Raw genomic sequence first — 18,867 nt, 5'->3', positions numbered from 1 at the left:
GTTCAAGTTCATAATAGACAAGTATGAATGGATTCTCCAATTTATCACCATCCTATTCCACTTTATGGTTCTTTATTTTTCCTCTCCTAATCCAATATAACTAAAATTCCTTCGCAGAATTTCCTTTCAATATGGTTTTTGCAAACCTTGAAGCCTTTCTAGATCTTTAATTTCTTCATACTCAAATTATTCTTCCATGTAATTTATCCAATCAATCAATTCCTTAGGACTCAAATTATATGCATACTTAGAAATATCAATTCTAGGCCTATTACCTATCATGGAAATATCTTTCCATATCTTGATCTAATCCGATTCTTCTTCTTCAGGGATTTCTTCATTTGAATATATGGCTTGAGCTCCTAAATATTCATCATTTCTCTCATCCTCATGTCTATGGTTTAGACCTCTTTTCATATCTTCTTCTACAAATTCTAATTGGATCCCCTTTGCCCTCGTCATGTCTAGCATTTCTTCCAGCCTTTTAGAAATATTGGTCAAGTTAGGATTCCTTCTTACTTGCATCCTTGGATCTATTGGAACTTGCTTTGACAATCTAGTTACAAGGTTTCAATTACCTCACACCTAGTTCTCTATCTAAACACTTGTAGACCACCTCAATTCAAAAACCTATAAACCCTTGGATCTACTAAAATGACATCCCAATGAATTAGAAACTTTATGTGATACCACTTGATGTAGTCATAGAGCCCAAGGAAGTATTATTCAACCATGTATCTTAGAGTCAACATAAAAAGATATTGTTGGACTTCGAGGGTCTCCCCTGTCGCTATCGGAAATATTTCTCTATGGGTCACCTCGCTTCAGACTACTCCATTTCTCGCCATAAAGGTGCTTCTACTTTGTGGAAGGACGCTATCGTCGATCACTTGACCATCCACGTTGTTGATCCAGATTCAGATGAATTCTCTCATGAGGTTGAAGTGCATCCTACTGTTGTTGATGTTGCAGTTGATTCCACCATGGCCCCTCCCGCCCCTGTGGGATCACTTATTATCGTCGCTGACTCGTAGCTCTTCTCTCCACCTACTAGTTTTGCTCTTGATGCCACTCCTCTGCAATAGCTTGTTGTTGATCCCCTGCAGCCCTTTGTTGCATCATATCAATTGGCTTTGGCCCTAGAACAACATAACATTGGCTCTAGTGATGGTTCCCAAGCTGTATCCTCACTACTTGAGCATTCTTTTGATGGTCCCAATGATAGTATCGCCTAGACGGTTGTTTGTCGCAGGTGGAAGGGGAAGTCCTCGTCGCCCACCCAAACCCCCCTCTGGTCAAGGCTTGGGTTCCTCCCCATTGTGCTGGGTTTGGTTTGTTGAAAGTCTAATTATTGTTTGTTTGGGGCTTGCTCCCATATGCTATTGTGTTGTACTGTCTACGGGCTTTTGTTTCTGATAATCTATGACTATGTTTAAGAGTTGGCGCCCTAGTTAACGCTACTTTTTTAATCAAAAACATAAAAAAATACATTCAAAATGAAAAATATACATATATCATTAACTCAATATCAAAAATTATTACAATTATCACATTGGTCTACCACACGCAGATTATAAATATTGACTAGCTTAAAGGCCACCACAAGCTTAATATGAGCTTACATACAAATTTAGAATAATAACAAGTATTGCTACTCTACTACTCTATTAGAAATATTTTTTGAAACACCTACAAAATGTATAGCTTGGTAGGATACATGGAGGGCTTCTCAATCCTTTTGAACCTCTTTAAAATTTATTTATGTGTGGCTCACCTTCTTTTTAATATGGGTGGTGATGTAGGAGCATCCCCGGTTCACAACAATCTTGCATAAACCAAAAACATTTTCCTTTTTGTTTTATTTTATGTTTGCAGTTTCAATTTTCCTTTATGTGTGTCCCGCTTTTGGCTCACTGGATCCTATGGACTTGGATTCCACTTGAAGACTTGATCATCTTTCTTGCTTTTAGACCACATCACATTTGGAACACTTTTTGGCAAGATATCGCTACTGGCTTCCATGACAGTTTCTTGTTACCAATTGTTCCTTTGTTATCGGTTGCCTGAGACCTATTCAGGCGATCTACCAGAACCCATTTCGTAGATTGCCGAGTCTTGGACGTTGATCTCATTGTTCCTTGGCATGCGGCCGACCTTCTACATTTCACCCTTTGGATTTTCCGGAGGAATCTCTTGCCGGAGGCCGGCCTTGTTTATTTTGCACGTTAGGTCTTGTTCTTCGGGTTTTGATCTCTTTTGGGCCGACTGGATTCTTTGGATCGATATATATATATATTTGTAATTATGTTTTAGAATTTAACGAAGAAGAGAATCAGATGGCTAGACCATACATAGAAGATAGATCTTTCGATTCAAGGTACCGGTGAGACCTATTCTACTAGGCTTGTGTCCCAGTATGTTGTAACCCGGTTGTTACCAATTGGGTGTAATCAAATTTCATGCAATAAAATAACTATTTTGCATTGCCTCCATCATATATGTGTGTTTCTATTGTGTTTACTCTTGTTGACCGGTCAAGATTGATCTCTTTGAGGTCCCTACTTATCGATGACTGCTTCAAGTGGTATCAGAGTGAAGTATCGTTCTAGAGGTTGTATGTCCTGAATTTTGTTGTAGGGTGGCAGATTACAAATCCGACCTACAATTGCAAAGGACTAGCGTGAATTGATGGCGCGAAGAGGAACTAGGAATGGTGGAGCGCGTGGGAATGTAGAGCCTGTTGTGATGGAGATGTTGCGGGGAATAGCAGCCCAGTTAGAATCCGTGGAGACAACCCAGAGAAGAGGCTGACATATTGAAGATGTAAGTGAAGATGAAGGAGAAGAAGCCCCAATAGAACAAATAAACCTATCGGCAGTTGATCCGGATGAAGAAATGTTTTTAAGGGTTTTGAGTAGGGCGAACACAAAACCTCATTTTACCCCATCGAAATATGATGCGAAGTTAGATTCGAACGAATTTATGGATTGGATCTCGGAGATGGAGAAGTAGTTTGATTTTGAAAACACTACAAAAGAGAGGAAATTGAAAAATGCATGTACCTGGTTGACAAGTCATGCATCTCTTTGGTGGGAGCATTTGCAGGTTGATAGACAGAGAAGAGGTAAATAAAAGATTAAGACATGGGATAGTATGATTGCTAAGTTGAAATCAACGTTTGTGCCGGCAAATTATCAAGTGGATTTGTTCCGGAAGTTGCAGAATTTGAGATAGAAGGAATCTAGTGTGAAGGAGTACACCGAAGCATTTTACAAGTTAAACATCAGATCCAGACATGTTGATGATGAAGTTGAACAAATTGCAAGATATTTGAACGGATTGCGGATGTCTATACAAGATGAACTCGGTATGATCAAATTGGAGAGTGTTGAAGAGGCTTACCAGTATGCCCTAAAGGCTGAAGAGAAATTGAACAAAAGACATGAGCAAAGACAAAGAGGTAGTGGTGGAAGGTTTATCGGAGGAAGATTTCAAGGAGGAAAAGGATATACCATAGGAAGAGGAACTAGGACAGATCAGAACAAGGACAAGAAAGTGAGCAAAGAAGATAATTCATACTGGAAGGATGATAGAAAATTCTATTGGAGGAGAGAACCGAATGGTTACCCGAATGAGAACTTTGGAAGAAAAGACAAGAGGACATTTAGAGGAACTTTCTTTAAGTGTGGAGGAGGACACCGTGCATTTGAGTGTAAGAAGATAGGGACTACCGGAAGAGCAGAAGTGGTGGAAGAAAACCCCACCAGATAAGACAATAAACCAGAAGATGGAGAACTGTTGATGATGAGGAGAGCTTTGTGTCATACCGGAGGGGATGAAGAGCCCTTGCAGAGGAAGAATCTATTCAAAACCAGATGTAAGGTATCTGGTAAGTGTTGTAAAGTTGTTACTGATAGTGGTAGTTTAGATAATCTTGTTTCAGAAGATATGGTGAAATAGTTGAAATTGGAGAGATTGAAACACCCTAAGCCTTACCAGATAGCATGGATTCAGGATGAACATAAGTTGTTAGTAAGTGAACAATGTTTGGTGAAATTGAAAAATTGGAATTATCATGATGAAGTTTTGTGTGATATTATGCTTATGGATATTTGTCATCTTTTGTTGGGTAGACCTTGGCAGTTTGATAGACAAACACTACATGATGGAAGGAAGAATACATACACTATTGTGGCCAATGGGATGAAGCAAACCTTGTTACCTTTGGAGGAACCTTTGAAGAATGAATTATATAAAAATGCCAGAATCTGTTAGTAGATGGAAGGAAATTCATGGATGAATTGAGACATGAGAATGTGTGTTTTGCCTTAATTCCTAAGAAGACTGAGAGACCTGAACCGGAAGGAGAACACTCGGAAGAGATAAGAGATTTACTGACAGAATATGAGGATTTCATTTCAGATAATGTACCTGATGGATTGTCACTCATTACAAGTATTAGTCATTGCATGGACTTGGTTCCCAGAGCTAGTTTGCCTAACAAAGCTACACAGCGGTTGACATCGGTAGAGAATGAAGAGCTGAATAGACAAGTGCAAGAGTTGTTGAAGAAAGGTTTGATCGGGGAGATTCTGAGCCCTTGTGCATTACCAACAGTATTAGCGCCTAAGAAGAATGGAGAATGGAGGATGTGTACCGATTCAAGAGCAATAAACAAGATCACAGTGAAATATCAGTTTCCTTTGCCTAGGATGGATGACATAATGGACTGTTTGAGTGGAGAAAAATACTTTAAAAAGATAGATTTGAAGAGTGGATATCATCAAATCAGGATCAAAGAAGGTGATGAGTGGAAGATATCATTTAAGACAAATGAAGGACTATATGAATGGTTGGTGATGCCTTTTGGATTGACTGATGCACCAAGTACTTTCATGAGGCTGATGCATGAGGTATTGAAGAAATTCTTGGGTAACATTTTTATTGTGTATTTGGATAAAATTTTGATTTTCAGTAAGACAAAAGAGGAACATTTGTTGCAGTTAAGACAAGTTTTGCAGAGGTTGAGAGAAGAGAAGTTGTTGATCAATATCAAGAAGTGTACTTTCATGAAAGATGAGTTAGTCTATTTGGGCTTTCTGATATCTGAGGATGGTTTGAAGATGGAACCTGAGAAAGTGAAAGCCATTGTTGAGTGGCCTACATTGGAAAGAATTGGAGAGGTAAGATCATTTCATGGATTGGCTAGTTTTTACCAGAATTTTATCATGAATTTCAGTTCAATTTGTAACCCTATGTTTGAGACCATGAGAGGAGGTCGAAAGGAATTCAAGTGGACCACCAGAGCAAACAAAATTTTTGAGTTGTTGAAGCAGAAAGTGACTAAGCGGCTTGTGTTAGCTTTACCGGATTTCAATAAAGTATTTCAAGTGGATTGTGATGCAAGTGGAACAACAATAGGAGCAATTTTGAGTCAAGAAGGGAGAGCAGTAGCCTATTCAAGTGAGAAATTGAATGATGCCCGAAGGAGATATTCAGTGTATGATCAGGAATTTTATGCCATAGTTCAAGCTTTAAAGAAATGGAGACATTACTTGTTTCCTAAGGAGTTTTTGTTGTATACAGATCATCAAGCTTTGAAGTATTTGAACAGTCAAAGTAAGTTGAATCAGAGACATATGAGATGGGTAGAATTCTTGCAGAGCTACACCTTTGTGTTGAAGCATAGGAGTGGGAAATCTAACAAAGTTGTTGATGCATTGAGTAGGAGAAGGAATTTGCCAATTGAGATGAGAGTGACAGTATTAGGTTTTGAAGATTTGAAGACCTTATATGATGAGGACCCGGATTTTGCAGAACCTTGGAAAGCATGTAGAGAAACGGTTATGGTAGATAGAACCAAATGGTTGGATTATTTCATTCAAGATGGGATGTTATTTAGGGGAGTTCAGTTGTGCATACCTAAGAGTTCCATGAGAGAGAACCTGATAAAGGAGAAACATAGTGGAGGTTTACCTGGACATTTTGGCATTGACAAAATAGTAGCATTGGTGAGTGAGCAGTACTTTTGGCCCCAGATTCATAAGGATGTTAAGAGATATGTGCAGAGTTGTAGTTTGTCAAGTTGCAAAAGGTAGTAGCTAGAATGTGGGATTGTATAAACCTTTGACAGTACCGATAAGACCTTGGGAGGATATAAGCATAGATTTTATACTTGGATTGCCTAAGACACCAAGAGGGAATGATTCTATATTTGTGGTAGTGGATAGAATTTTGAAGATAGCTCGTTTCATACCTTGTAAGAGGACATCATATGCACTACATGTAGCAGACCTATTTTTCAAGGAAGTGGTGAGATTGCATGGATTACCTAAGAGCATAGTTTCAAACCGAGACACTAAGTTTGCTAGTTATTTTTTTAGAACACTTTGGAAGAAGATGAAGAAAGATTTGAATTTCGGTTCTACTTTTCATTCCGATGCAAGAGCATCCTCGGTTCACAACAATCTTGCATCAAACAAAAACATCTTCCTTTCTGTTTTATTTTTTGTTTGAAGTTTCAGTTTTCCTTTATGTGTGTCCTAGTTTTGGCTCACCGGATCCTATGGAGTTGGATTCTACTTGAAGACTTGATCATCTTTCTTTCTTTCAGACCGCATTGCATTTGGAACACTTTTTGGCAAGATATTGCTACCGGTTTCCATGACAGTTTCTTGTTACCGGTTGTTCCTTTGTTACTGGTTGCTTGAAACCTATTCTGGTGATCTACCGGAACCCATTTCGTAGCTTGTTGAGTCTTGGACATTGATCTCGTTGTTCCTTGGCATGTGGCCGACCTTCTACATTTCATCCTTTGGATTTTTTGAAGGAATCTCTTGGCGGAGGCTGACCTTGTTTATTTTGCATGTTAGGTCTTGTTCTTTGGGTTTTGATCTCTTTTGGGCCAAATGGATGTAATCAAATTTCATGCAATAAAATAACACGTTATGCATTGCCTCCATCATATTTGTGTGCTCCCATTGTGTTTACTCTTGCTGACTAGTTTGGATTGATCTCTTTGAGGTCCCTCCTTACCAGTGATTGCTTCAGGTGGTCATGTCCCTATAGCTTATTATAGGATGATCCTATTGATGGATTTTAGATGGAACAAGTACTTGGCATGCTCTTAGTTGATTTGAATTGATTTAGAGTATGGTATCTTGAATCCAAAATGAATTTTAAAAAATTCATATTGTTTCATGGTTCTAGTATTTTAGAATTGAAGTCAAGGTATCTTTTTTTTATTTAAGAGATTGGAAACTGGCACCAAAGGGTTTGGTAGAAGATACCTATTAAATATTGGGGTTAATCGGGTCACTAGAGGGATTATCTCTTGAACAATATCCAATTTTGGAATTTTATAGAGGTACCAGAAACTACCATAAAATAATAGAATGGACGTGAATAGAGAGAAATAGAGATGGAAGGAAGAGATGAAAAAATGAACTAGCTCACCCAGAAGGATTTATGATTCATGTTAAGTTCACCTAAGTATTTGATATTTAGAATAAACAAGGTAATGAAACAAGTCATCTTTTTAGATAATGATTGAAGATAGAGTCATGTAATCACCTAGGGGATAATGAGACTCTATCAAGAGTCTTAAGCATTCAACCCAACAATTTAGCTACACTCATTGTTACAATTTTAAGATAGTTGCCACTAAAACCAACTTTATAACATCCCTCATAAATAATCAGGTTTTTTATTACCATTTGACTAATGCAAAAATGTTTATAACTTTAGCTTAATAATATAAAATTGGATCCACTTTACAACCATAAAAGAAGACTATATAACATGTAAGTAAGGATTATCAATAATTTAGAATCCTTCATACTCAACCAATGCATGAATATGGGATTTAATTTGAAGAAAATTTTATAACTTTAGTCTGTGGGTGCACAGTAGTGGTGTAATAGAAGATTCCCTAGGGTGAATAGATGTAGACCTACAAATTTAAGAAGTACTTTATCATTTGAACATATTGCTAATAACATACGAGTCAAAAGTTTTGGGAGCACTCTTGTTGGCTATCGGTAACTCTATTGGTCGTTTCCTGAAGGTAAATGAAGCTACGTCCTCAATGGACCACACTAACTTTGCTCGTATTCTTGTGGACATTGGCATCTCCTCTCCTCTCCCAGGAGATGTGGTTCTTATGGTGGGGGATAGACCTTTGTCACAACTATTGGATGTTGAGGACCTCCCCTTCCATTGCAAGAGATGCTTCTCTATGGGTCATCTTGCTTCAAACTACTTTATTTCATGCCACAAAGGTGTTTCTACTTGGTAGAAGAATGCCATTGTTGATCACTTAACAATCAATGCTCTTGACTCTGCGTCTGTTGGCTCCTCTCATGAGGATGGTGTTGATGTTGTGCCCCTCATGGATACTGATGCTCTTGTTGCTCCCTTTGTGGCCTCATCTCCTAAGGTCTCCTCTTCTACTTCTCCCGTTCTGCAGCCATGATCCCCTGCTGCTGGATTTGCTTCTGCGGCTGTTATTTCATCACAGTTTATTGCTGCTCTACAAAAGCCTCTTATTGTTCTATTGCATCACTCTGTTGACACCTCTGTTTGTAACCCTGCAAGGTCCCTTCTGATTGATCTCTCTTTTGATGGACCTAATGACAACATCACTTGGACCATGGTTTCTCGCAGGCGGAAGGGGAAGTCTTCTCCCCTGCCCCAAACCCCCAACGAGAACCCCCCCTTGTTGGGGTTTTGGTGGCTCTCCCCCACCTTGAGTGGGGTCTTTATTGTTCTTCGATTGGATAGGATTTCTCTTTTGTCTGACTATGTTTATTTCTAACTGCCTTTGGGCTATTGTTCTTTTTGCCAACATCATCTCTCTTGATGTTGCTTGTTGTTTGTTGTTGGTTTTTGACTATGTTAAAGGTCAGCACCCTAGTTAACATTGATTTACTAATAAAAAACATATGAGTTGAAATTAGATTGTTCATCTTTTGTTCTACCATTAGCACTTGAAGTTGGATTACATAGTTATAAATTATTTACTAAAGAATTTTGCATGATTAATACTGAAAGAACCTAATAAATGCATGAACTAAAATCTAAGTTCCAAGGGAAATCTTTTTCTTGTAACTAAACAGTTGCATCAAATATAACCAAGTAATATATAATATTTTATCAAACAAGTCCAACAAAAATTGCATGGACATTAACTTTTGTGAGCAATCATAACCTATAGGAGGCTATTTAACAGCAATATCAATTTGACTAGGATATAGTATGATTTTGTTGTAAATAACCCTATACAATGTAATAAACATTACACAACCATAACCTAGTTTGAAAGAAAAATGTTGGAAATAAGAAAATACAACTCATATTGAAGTTACAAACAACCAAGGCAACAAACTTGTACATGTTGACCTTGAATTGAATCGCCAACAAGTCATACCTATCAATAAATGGTCATTTGTAAAATCCCTTGCTTATGTATATAAGAAATGAAGGTTTATGGTTCAAGGAATTTTGTCAAACAATTCACATACCATCTGAAACTTATCATTAATTGATTGCAAACTTATAGGAATCAAATGCTAAACTAAAAACAACTCAAAATATGCATCATATTGGAAGTTGCCATTTTGTCAAATAGTTGCCATACATGTTCTCAGAAGTAATGAGTCTGAACTACACTACTGCTATAACTGATGTTCTGATTTGATTTCAGACTTCATTGAATAAACAATAAAATTTATTGATGCAATAACAAGAAGTAATTAAAAACTCTAATGGCTGACTTCCATTTTTTGAACACTAGTACTCAGAAAAATAACATTTCAGAAGCAAATAATGATCAAGAACCTGATTTAATGATGCCAAAAAGAAGGTTGAATCCCAGTGATCATGTATGAGTTGTCACTAGGAGTTGGTCGCCCACTGCTCTAAGTAATAATAAATAATTACAACCCTTCCTTCCCTCTAATGAGGTGACATTGATTTGATTGATTTGATCTTTCAATTACATGGAAAATGACATTGATTTGATTGAGTTTGATCAGTCTTTTTGGTTGAAGACTGACTTGTTTTATATTGGAACAAAAGGTAACAATAATAGAGCTCAAACAGCGATAAATAATCACTGTTGTTGTTGACTGTCGAAGAGAAGTATTATATACCGTTAATGAAAATGAGGTGATCTTTCACGGTATTCATTATATGAAGTCAAATTGCAAATTAGAATCTTGCAAGTTGAGTGTCGGTTCACAAGAATCATAACATTTGGGATAAGGTGACAATAAATGTTTGACAAAAATCAGAATAGAACCACTTTTAACGGTGCATTTGGGCAGTGCAACTAAAATCAGAATAGAATATTGATAAAAGAGAAGTTTTGGATTTGATTAATGCTAATAAAATGCAAGAGTTGAGGTTGTATTTTCATTATGAAAAGAAATAAGATTGATTGATTCAACGGTTATAAAAAATGTGGGAGGTGGAGAAGATGACAAAAGGAAGCGGGTTGATAAAAACACGTTTTCAAAGTTTTTAGTTTTGACAACATTTGAAGATATTGCAAAGAGTGTCTCAATCTTGTATCACAGTGTTTTCTAGCTATTAATTGGTTGTATTTATTTATTGTCATATTTTATATTGAAAAGAGGGTATCCCACTTTAGGTTGGCACTCTTGACAACATACTGATATTTTGTAATGTGTAAGAGGTGGTAAGAGAATCGTATGTCATCATGATGTGGAAGAGCATCTTATCATATTGTAATATGGGTAATATGTGTAAGAGATGGTAAGAAAATCTTATGTCATCATGATGTGGAAGAGCATCTTATCACATTGTAATATGGGTAATGTGTGTGAGAGCTGGTAAGAAAATCTTATGTCATCGTGATGTGGAAGAGGATCTTATCACACTGTAATATGGGTAATGTGTGTGAGAGGTGGTAATAAAATCTTATGTCATCATGATGTGGAAGAGCATCTTATCACATTGTAATATGGGTTATGTGTGTGAGAGGTGGTAAGAAAATCTGATGTCATCATGATGTGGAAGAGCATCTTATCACATTGTAATATGCGTAATGTGTGTAAGAGGTGGTAAGAAAATCTTATGTAATCATAATGTGGAAGAGCATCTTATCACATTGTAATATGAGAGTTACTTACATGATGTGTAAGACCACAATTATGGGAGTTACATTGAAATATTTACCAATAGTGTGGTGCGTCATCATACATCTTTGAAGGGAAATAATTGAGCCAAAATAATGGAGCACTCAAGTTGATGAGTTGGTTATGACATTATGATAATGTCGGAGCATCTTCTAATATTAGCATGTTGAGTTTTAATGGGGGTTAGATATTTGAATTCCTCATGGATATTAGGGTGTCATTTATAAGGGTGGTATTCTCCATCTTTTGTGACTTACCATTTGCGGATTCTGAATTTGTGTCTTTTTAAATTAGTGTCAAGGATGGAGAAGGAGTGTGATTTTTTTGTAGGGTTTTATGCTAATTATGAAATTTCTCTAGACTTTTGTTGGCTATTCTTGTGTGAATGCTTGAAATAGTTGGTGTATTATAACCAAATTAATATTATGAATACATTGGTTTGAGATTGGAGGTTAGGATTATTTTAAAAGAGATTCCCCATGATAAACAATGTGTCATTATGGTATGTATATTTTCTTCTAAAACTAGTAGATTATATTTTGCATGCATTTCTCTCCTCATTGATTAGTGTAAGAATTAATTTTTCTATTAACTTCTTTCATAAGGTGTACATTGTGATGTGAAATCATACCATAAGGTTGGAACTATAGAGCATTTTAATTTCTCATATAGCCACATAGGCATCATGAACCCTCATAACCACATCCTCTATGCATGTTGAAAAACAAGAGCTATGATTATTGGCACCTTCCTTGACTGTTACAAAACCTATCAAATCTAAAAAGAGGGGAAATTGTTAATAGAATATTTGGGAGCTTTCCACAATCAAGCCTCCAATAATATGTTTCAACTTAAAATAGTTGAAACTATTGGTGGCCCTATGTGCAAGTGTATGAATTCATGGCTATGGAGGTAGTTTCTTGCAACTTTACAATGGTGGATGTCCTAGGTTAATAAAAATGGTTAGTGTGTTGGAGGAAGCGTTATTATGTTAGATTATCTTTTCCCCTTCAAGTTATTCCACTTAAAATAAGCATGCTTAAGGTAATCTAACTATTACTCATAAATTAGGTTAACGTTTTAGTGGATAAAGAAGTTGTTTAGGTGATTATGTGGGACACTATTACATGCAATAGTGTTTAAGTAGACTCTACCATGTCATGATAACATATATTTATAAACATCGGTGGAATAGGCTATTTGCAATGCAATGGTTCATTTAAAATTACGATGATCGATATTATTATTATTATTACTACTGGTGGTGGTAGTGAATTTTGGTAGAATTATCATTTGTTGTGATTGCTTTGGTAAAGGAAAAGACCCAACTATCTTCAAAATGAGTAATTCAACAAATTCTTTTGATGTCATCATTTGACACCGTTAAGAGAAAATCCTTATTTATGTTCACTCAAATTTAGAAAAAAAAATTAAAAAAATTATATTTTGATCTCTACTCTATAAACATTGAAAAAAATGAGTTTTGATTAGTTTTCAAAAATATTGGGTAGACCATTTGTAACCTCACAAAACTCTGGATCAAAATTGTTTACCCCTTATTTAAAAAAAAAAAAGATGATATTAAATTTTGATAGAATCAGACACTAAATTTCAAGGACCTTAGGGTGCAGTATGATTGGAAAAAGGATGAAGGCACAGCTGGAGAGAGGGTTCACATAGTAGGGAAATGACATGGGGACCTAGATGACAAGGGCATCCAAACCAATCCAGACTATAGGTTGTTTGCTAACTCATCTGAATTCCCTGAGTTTAACAACAAGGATAAGACTCTTTTTCTTTAGTTTTCTATAAAAAATGAACAAAAACTTGATTGTGGTGGTGGCTTGTAAAGTTGATAAGTGACAATTTTGGCAAAAAGACGTTCAGTGGAGACACCTTATAGCATCATGTTTGGACTTTGACATTTGTGGTTACAGTAAGAAAGTTCATGCTATAGTAGCCTATAAAGGGAAGAATCATAATAATAGAATGGATTTATTATGTGAATTATACCAGGTTACACATGTATATACTTCTATTATAAAACCTGATGCAACATATAGAATTCTTATTGACAACACTAAAAAAGTATCTAGGAGTTTGTATAGGGATTGGGAGTTACTAACACCAGAGAAAATTAGGGATCCCAATGCAAAAAGCATAAGGATTGGGATGATAAGGAATTCATTCATGATCTAGAAGACAAGAAACCTAATCTAGGTGGCACTAAGCCAAAGGATTGGGACGATGAGGAAGATGGTGGATGCAAAACTCCCACTATTCCAAACCTAGAATATGAAAGTCCCTAGAAGACCAGGAAAATTAAGAATCCAATCTTCAAGGGAAAATGGAAGGCTCCATTGATTGACAGCTCTAAATTCAGGGACGATCTCAAGCTCTATGTATACGAATGGCTTAAATCACACACACTAAGCTTACGCTTCTAGGCTTAAAAGTGTTAAACACTCAGAGTTGAATATAATGCCCGCCAAAATACCCTAGAGAAAATAACTAAACTAACTAACAAATGGAACTAATTTTTTTAAAGACTTTGACTAATGCAACATAGTAACTATCACTACTCCAAATCATAGATAATCATCACATGAATGCATATAACATCATGAGCATAACCATAACCATAACAACACATAACCCAATGTAAATAATATCATAACAATTATCATCTCAAAGCTTATATCTAATCTTTCATTCACTCATTCACTTTCTCCTTGGGGTATCTTAACATCACTACTTACTAGCAACATCACAATAACACATCCATATCATGAAATCATTAGCTTCTATTTCATTTAAGTCCTACTCAATTACCTTCTTGCTCTCTTGAGATTATGAGCTATCAAATGCATATATTCATAACCACATTAACTTTCTAAGTCCATTTTAAAGCACCAAATCAAATGTTTCCTAATCCCCATATCTTCCATTATTCATCTATCACATCATGAATCTATATATATTCTTCCCCTATAAATGGAACTAGATTATTTCCTTAATAATATACATTGCACAATTCATCAAGATTACTATCCATATACATAAGCAAGATTACTACAACAAGTATTAATATTCTTTCCAATTAAGATCTCATGCTACTAGACCAATTTAAAATCCATTTGATACAACAAGAATTTACATAACCTAATCATTCAATTACCTAATCCAACATAAGATCTCAATCTTAACATAATGAACATTCTTACAACATGAGCCATACAATGAATACATCATCTTATTCCATTACAAGATCATAGTTTCTACATCTTCATGGCCTATTACATAAGAAAACATGGCATAAGAATACATAATCTCTCTTACATTTACAATGTCATCATGATACAATATACTATCACATCACCTAGGAATCAGCTCTACATAATGAATAATCATAGTGTCCATACAAATCTACAACTATTCATTCATTTCCATATTCCAAAGATAACTAACAATGAGGATTAACATCTTTCAAATCAAAGCATACAAGATCGTTAACATAACCACTACTATCCACAAGGTAATTCCATTTGTATCACTCAATCTTTTAGTTTTCTTCTAATCTAGAATTATATGCACATTGAATATCCATTTACAACAATCTTACCCAATACATCTCATTTTGAAATCAACCTACTACAAGTCCTAATACATATGTTCACAAGATACTAACTATATAGTCTTATTTACTATTACATTTTTCTCGAGATACATAATACATGATATCAATTCCTATTACATATATTATGATCCAAAGGTTCCTCCACATAATGAGATAAGATATATCCATGTCCACGCATACAAACATCCAATGAAGAATAGCCCAATGGAAGAAGGCATCAAACCACCCGACCATGTGGAACCAAATAGGAACCACCCCCAGTGCTAGGAGATGACATGGGGTTCCAACTCACACTCAAGACCTAGGCTGACACTTGACAACCAAGGGACTCAACAAGACATCCACAAGATAACAACCAAGAACAATGAATCAAACACATCATAGGGATAAACACAAATCAATAAACTCTCAGAAGCATAATCAACAATCAAGGCATAAGGATAATGGAAACATGTAGGGAAGAGTGTCATCACATGCTAGCCTCGTGGAATCTGCCTCAACCTTGGAGCCAAACAAAGGAGGTCGGTTTACCACTCTAATGGTCTTCCTAACCATAGATCCCAAAACCATCTCCTTGGGACCCACCATTGGGGCATACAACTCAAATTCATTATCTTGATTAAGAGAATTCTAACTACCCAACCCATTAATCAATTTATTAAGGTTATCACTTGCAAGTACATAAGAAAATTCTTCATGTGGTCCCATGACAGGTCTAAACCCTAAGCATCCTCTCTAGGAACCTCTTAGAAGCCTATTGCTTACAACCTCGGTCCTACACATGAAAGAGACCACTCTCCCTAACCATGGACCAATACCTTAGGGTATAACATAGACAAAATAACATCACATCAATATCATGAAGGCTCTCTAAAGATATAAACACAGCCTCAGCATTACCAATACAAATTGAAGCATAACATGAATCATATGTCCAAATACAAGCAAGAGCCTTCACCAAATTAATACAACAATGGACCAAGGAAAATACATGAGATCAATAGATAATAAAAAATCAGTATCATTCCTCAACAGTGAGGCATAATCATCCCATTAGAGCTCTCATAACCATTCCTCAACAACAAGGCATTCTTCCTCTTGCTGGAGCTATATAACATATAAGCATAATCCTCAATGGTAAGGTATGAACCATCTTACCAGAGAAAAAATAAACAATAATAGGAGAAATACAATATTAAATGACCTCTCTGAGATTCCAAAGCAATCACATAAAGCCTCTGGTAAAAGCATTAAATCTAGAAAAGCATTCACATTGAGCAAAATTGGAAAAATTGATTACTTCAAGGAGAACAATGCATCAAAAACCTAAAATGACACATATGGGAGATATTTTAGCTCTCCCATGACATCTTTTGGAATTTTGGAGACATAATTTAGTGTTTTGGTGCCAAACATTAGCGTTTTGGGTTGAAAAGGCAAAAATTAGGAGAAATGGACAATACAAGTGACGAAACTTGCCCAGTTCGCACATAGGCCTACAAAATTGATAAATATCTATCCCATAAGATGCGGGAGGAAAAAATAGGAATAAAACAACATGAATTTGGTTTCAAAAGATCATAAAAATGAATTTCAACATCCAAAAATTTGCACCTCTTGCACACAAACTTACACCGAACACACCCAGATTGCACAAAACAACACCAAACTCACATAGCAACATATGGGAATGCCATAGAGCACAAAGAGATACAAAATATCAATACAAAGGAACTTGAAATCCCAATAGAACCATAAGGAAGGGAATTCATAATCCAAAAAGGAAAATGCAAAATAAATATTCCCGACTGCACCCAAAATTCCCAATTTTTCCAACCACATACATATACACATATATAAATAAATATTCTCCCCAATACAAAATAAAATAAAATAATGTCAAATAGATATCCCCATTAATCCTTGAAGACAATCTTTGAGAAAATACATAGAGGACAAATTCTTTCTGGAAATCAAAATGCAGAATAAGGACCAAGCTCCAACCTAGAAAGAATTGAAGTGATGGCCTATAAATTTGAAGTAGAGCAACAATATAATCCAAAACTCAAACAATTCCAATCCTAGCTCATAGAACCAGAAATACAAAATCCTCAAGTAACATTCACAGAGATGCCAACCATGGCAACGCACAACCAAAGCCATTAAATAGAAAAATTAAACAAAAACTATAGAAAATCATCAACCAATCAAAATATTCTATAAAAATATATATTATACCTACCATGCTTGATTTTTAGGTAAATAATATAAAGTAGTCTGATTTACTTACCCCCTCATAATCAACCAATCAGATAAAAGGGTAGGTAACAATTGTATTTTCTCAATTAACCATATAGTAACAAGAGGGAATAATATTATTAACAATAATAGATTAATAATAAATGAGCCCAATAGGATACTAGAGTAGATAATAAATGTAGTATCCAAGGGATGAATAATAAATCAAGTAAAACTATATAAATAAACTCCACAATAATTAAATAGAATCAAATAAATGATAAATCATAGTTAAACAATAAATAGATAATAAATAATCAATTAAACAATAAATCATCAAAACCATTTAAATTAAATAAATAGACTGAAATAAAATAAAATAAACATTAGAACCCAATAAATAAATAATACGAATTAATAAATAATAAATCATCAAATAATATTAGTACCTTAATCTAACCACTCAATAAACTAGACAATAAAATCAATTATTAATTTAATTAAACAATCATACTCACAAGATCACATGACAAGGGTCCCAACAACCACAATGTGCCACATGACAACTCTAACATGACTCAACTGACAAGGCAACAACTTAAGCCTAGAGTGTGTGAGGGAAACACATGCCATCTCCAACAAATTGTCATTGGGAAAAAGACACACTTAGACCTGTGAGACCACGTGGAGTCGATGACTGGTACCTGCAACCCTACATCCACCACTAAATGCAATACAACATATTTGCAACACATATACATCATAAATGATCAAGAAAGTGATAGAGAATTGCAACATCATATCGTGCTTGCAATGAGAGGTATGACATTGTCTCTAATCACGAAGACACTTAGAAGACAATCAAAAACATTGCAACATCAACTCAATCATCATAATCAAGATTCTATCATAACCTCATAAGCAATATAATCATTACATGAATAATGAGTGCATCTAGATCACTACACATAAGTTTAATCAACATATTAGTCTAGGACATAACTTCATCCACATAAATCATAATAAATCCACTAAGGTAAAAAAGAATGTTAGAGAACAAATCTAAAAGTGTATATCACATCCTCTCATAAAGGATGGGTCAGGGAGAGGCACTACATTGACTAACATTTTCTAGGCTTAATATGTTTCTTAATGTGTGTGGTCACACTAAGAATACACTTTTAAGCTTAAAAGTGTTAAACACTCAGAGTTGACTAACATTCTCTAGACTTAATATGTTGCTTAATGTGTGTGGTTTAAGGTTGACCTTACGTATACCCTAATTTGAAATATATCAGAATTGAGTTATGGCAAGTAAAATTAGGAACCTTATTTGATAATATTTTAATTTATGATAACCCTAAATATGCAAAGAAGTTAGCAAAGGAAACATAGGGGTAACGACAACATTTACAAAGGCTGAGAAAAAGAAAGAGGAAGAGGAGAAAGATAAATCTACTTATGCTAATGGGGATACAGATGAAGATGTAGAAGAGGATGAGGAAGAATATGACGAGCTATATTTGTAGGCATCCCTATTGAATACCTGAAGTTGAGGGTAAATACAATCTTGTGTTTGCATTTCATCCTTCATATTTTTGCAAGGTTTTACGATGCTTCTTAGATCTGTATTGAGGATAGATATTATAGAACTGAATAATAGTTCAAAGATAAAAATTTGTTAACAAAATGTGTACTCTAGCTATGAGTTGTCATGAAGCTAGTTAGTAGTTCAGAGATGAAAATTTGGTAATAAAAAGTGTATTCTCTTTATGAGTTATCATGAAGTTAGTTAGTAATTCAGAGATGAGAATTTGTTAACAAAATGTTTTC

General features: G+C 35.3%; 1 pseudogene; it reads left to right on the top strand.

The window, feature by feature from the left end:
• Positions 1-809: 809 nt before the first annotated feature.
• On the top strand, positions 810-18,429 carry LOC131075985 (calreticulin-like; annotated as a pseudogene).
• The last annotated feature ends 438 nt before the right edge of the window (positions 18,430-18,867 follow it).

Source organism: Cryptomeria japonica, chromosome 9 (genome assembly GCF_030272615.1).
Source record: "Cryptomeria japonica chromosome 9, Sugi_1.0, whole genome shotgun sequence".
Lineage (NCBI taxonomy): Eukaryota > Viridiplantae > Streptophyta > Pinopsida > Cupressales > Cupressaceae > Cryptomeria > Cryptomeria japonica.
Note: the sequence above shows the minus strand (reverse complement) of the source record. Positions and strands in the feature narration are given on the sequence as shown.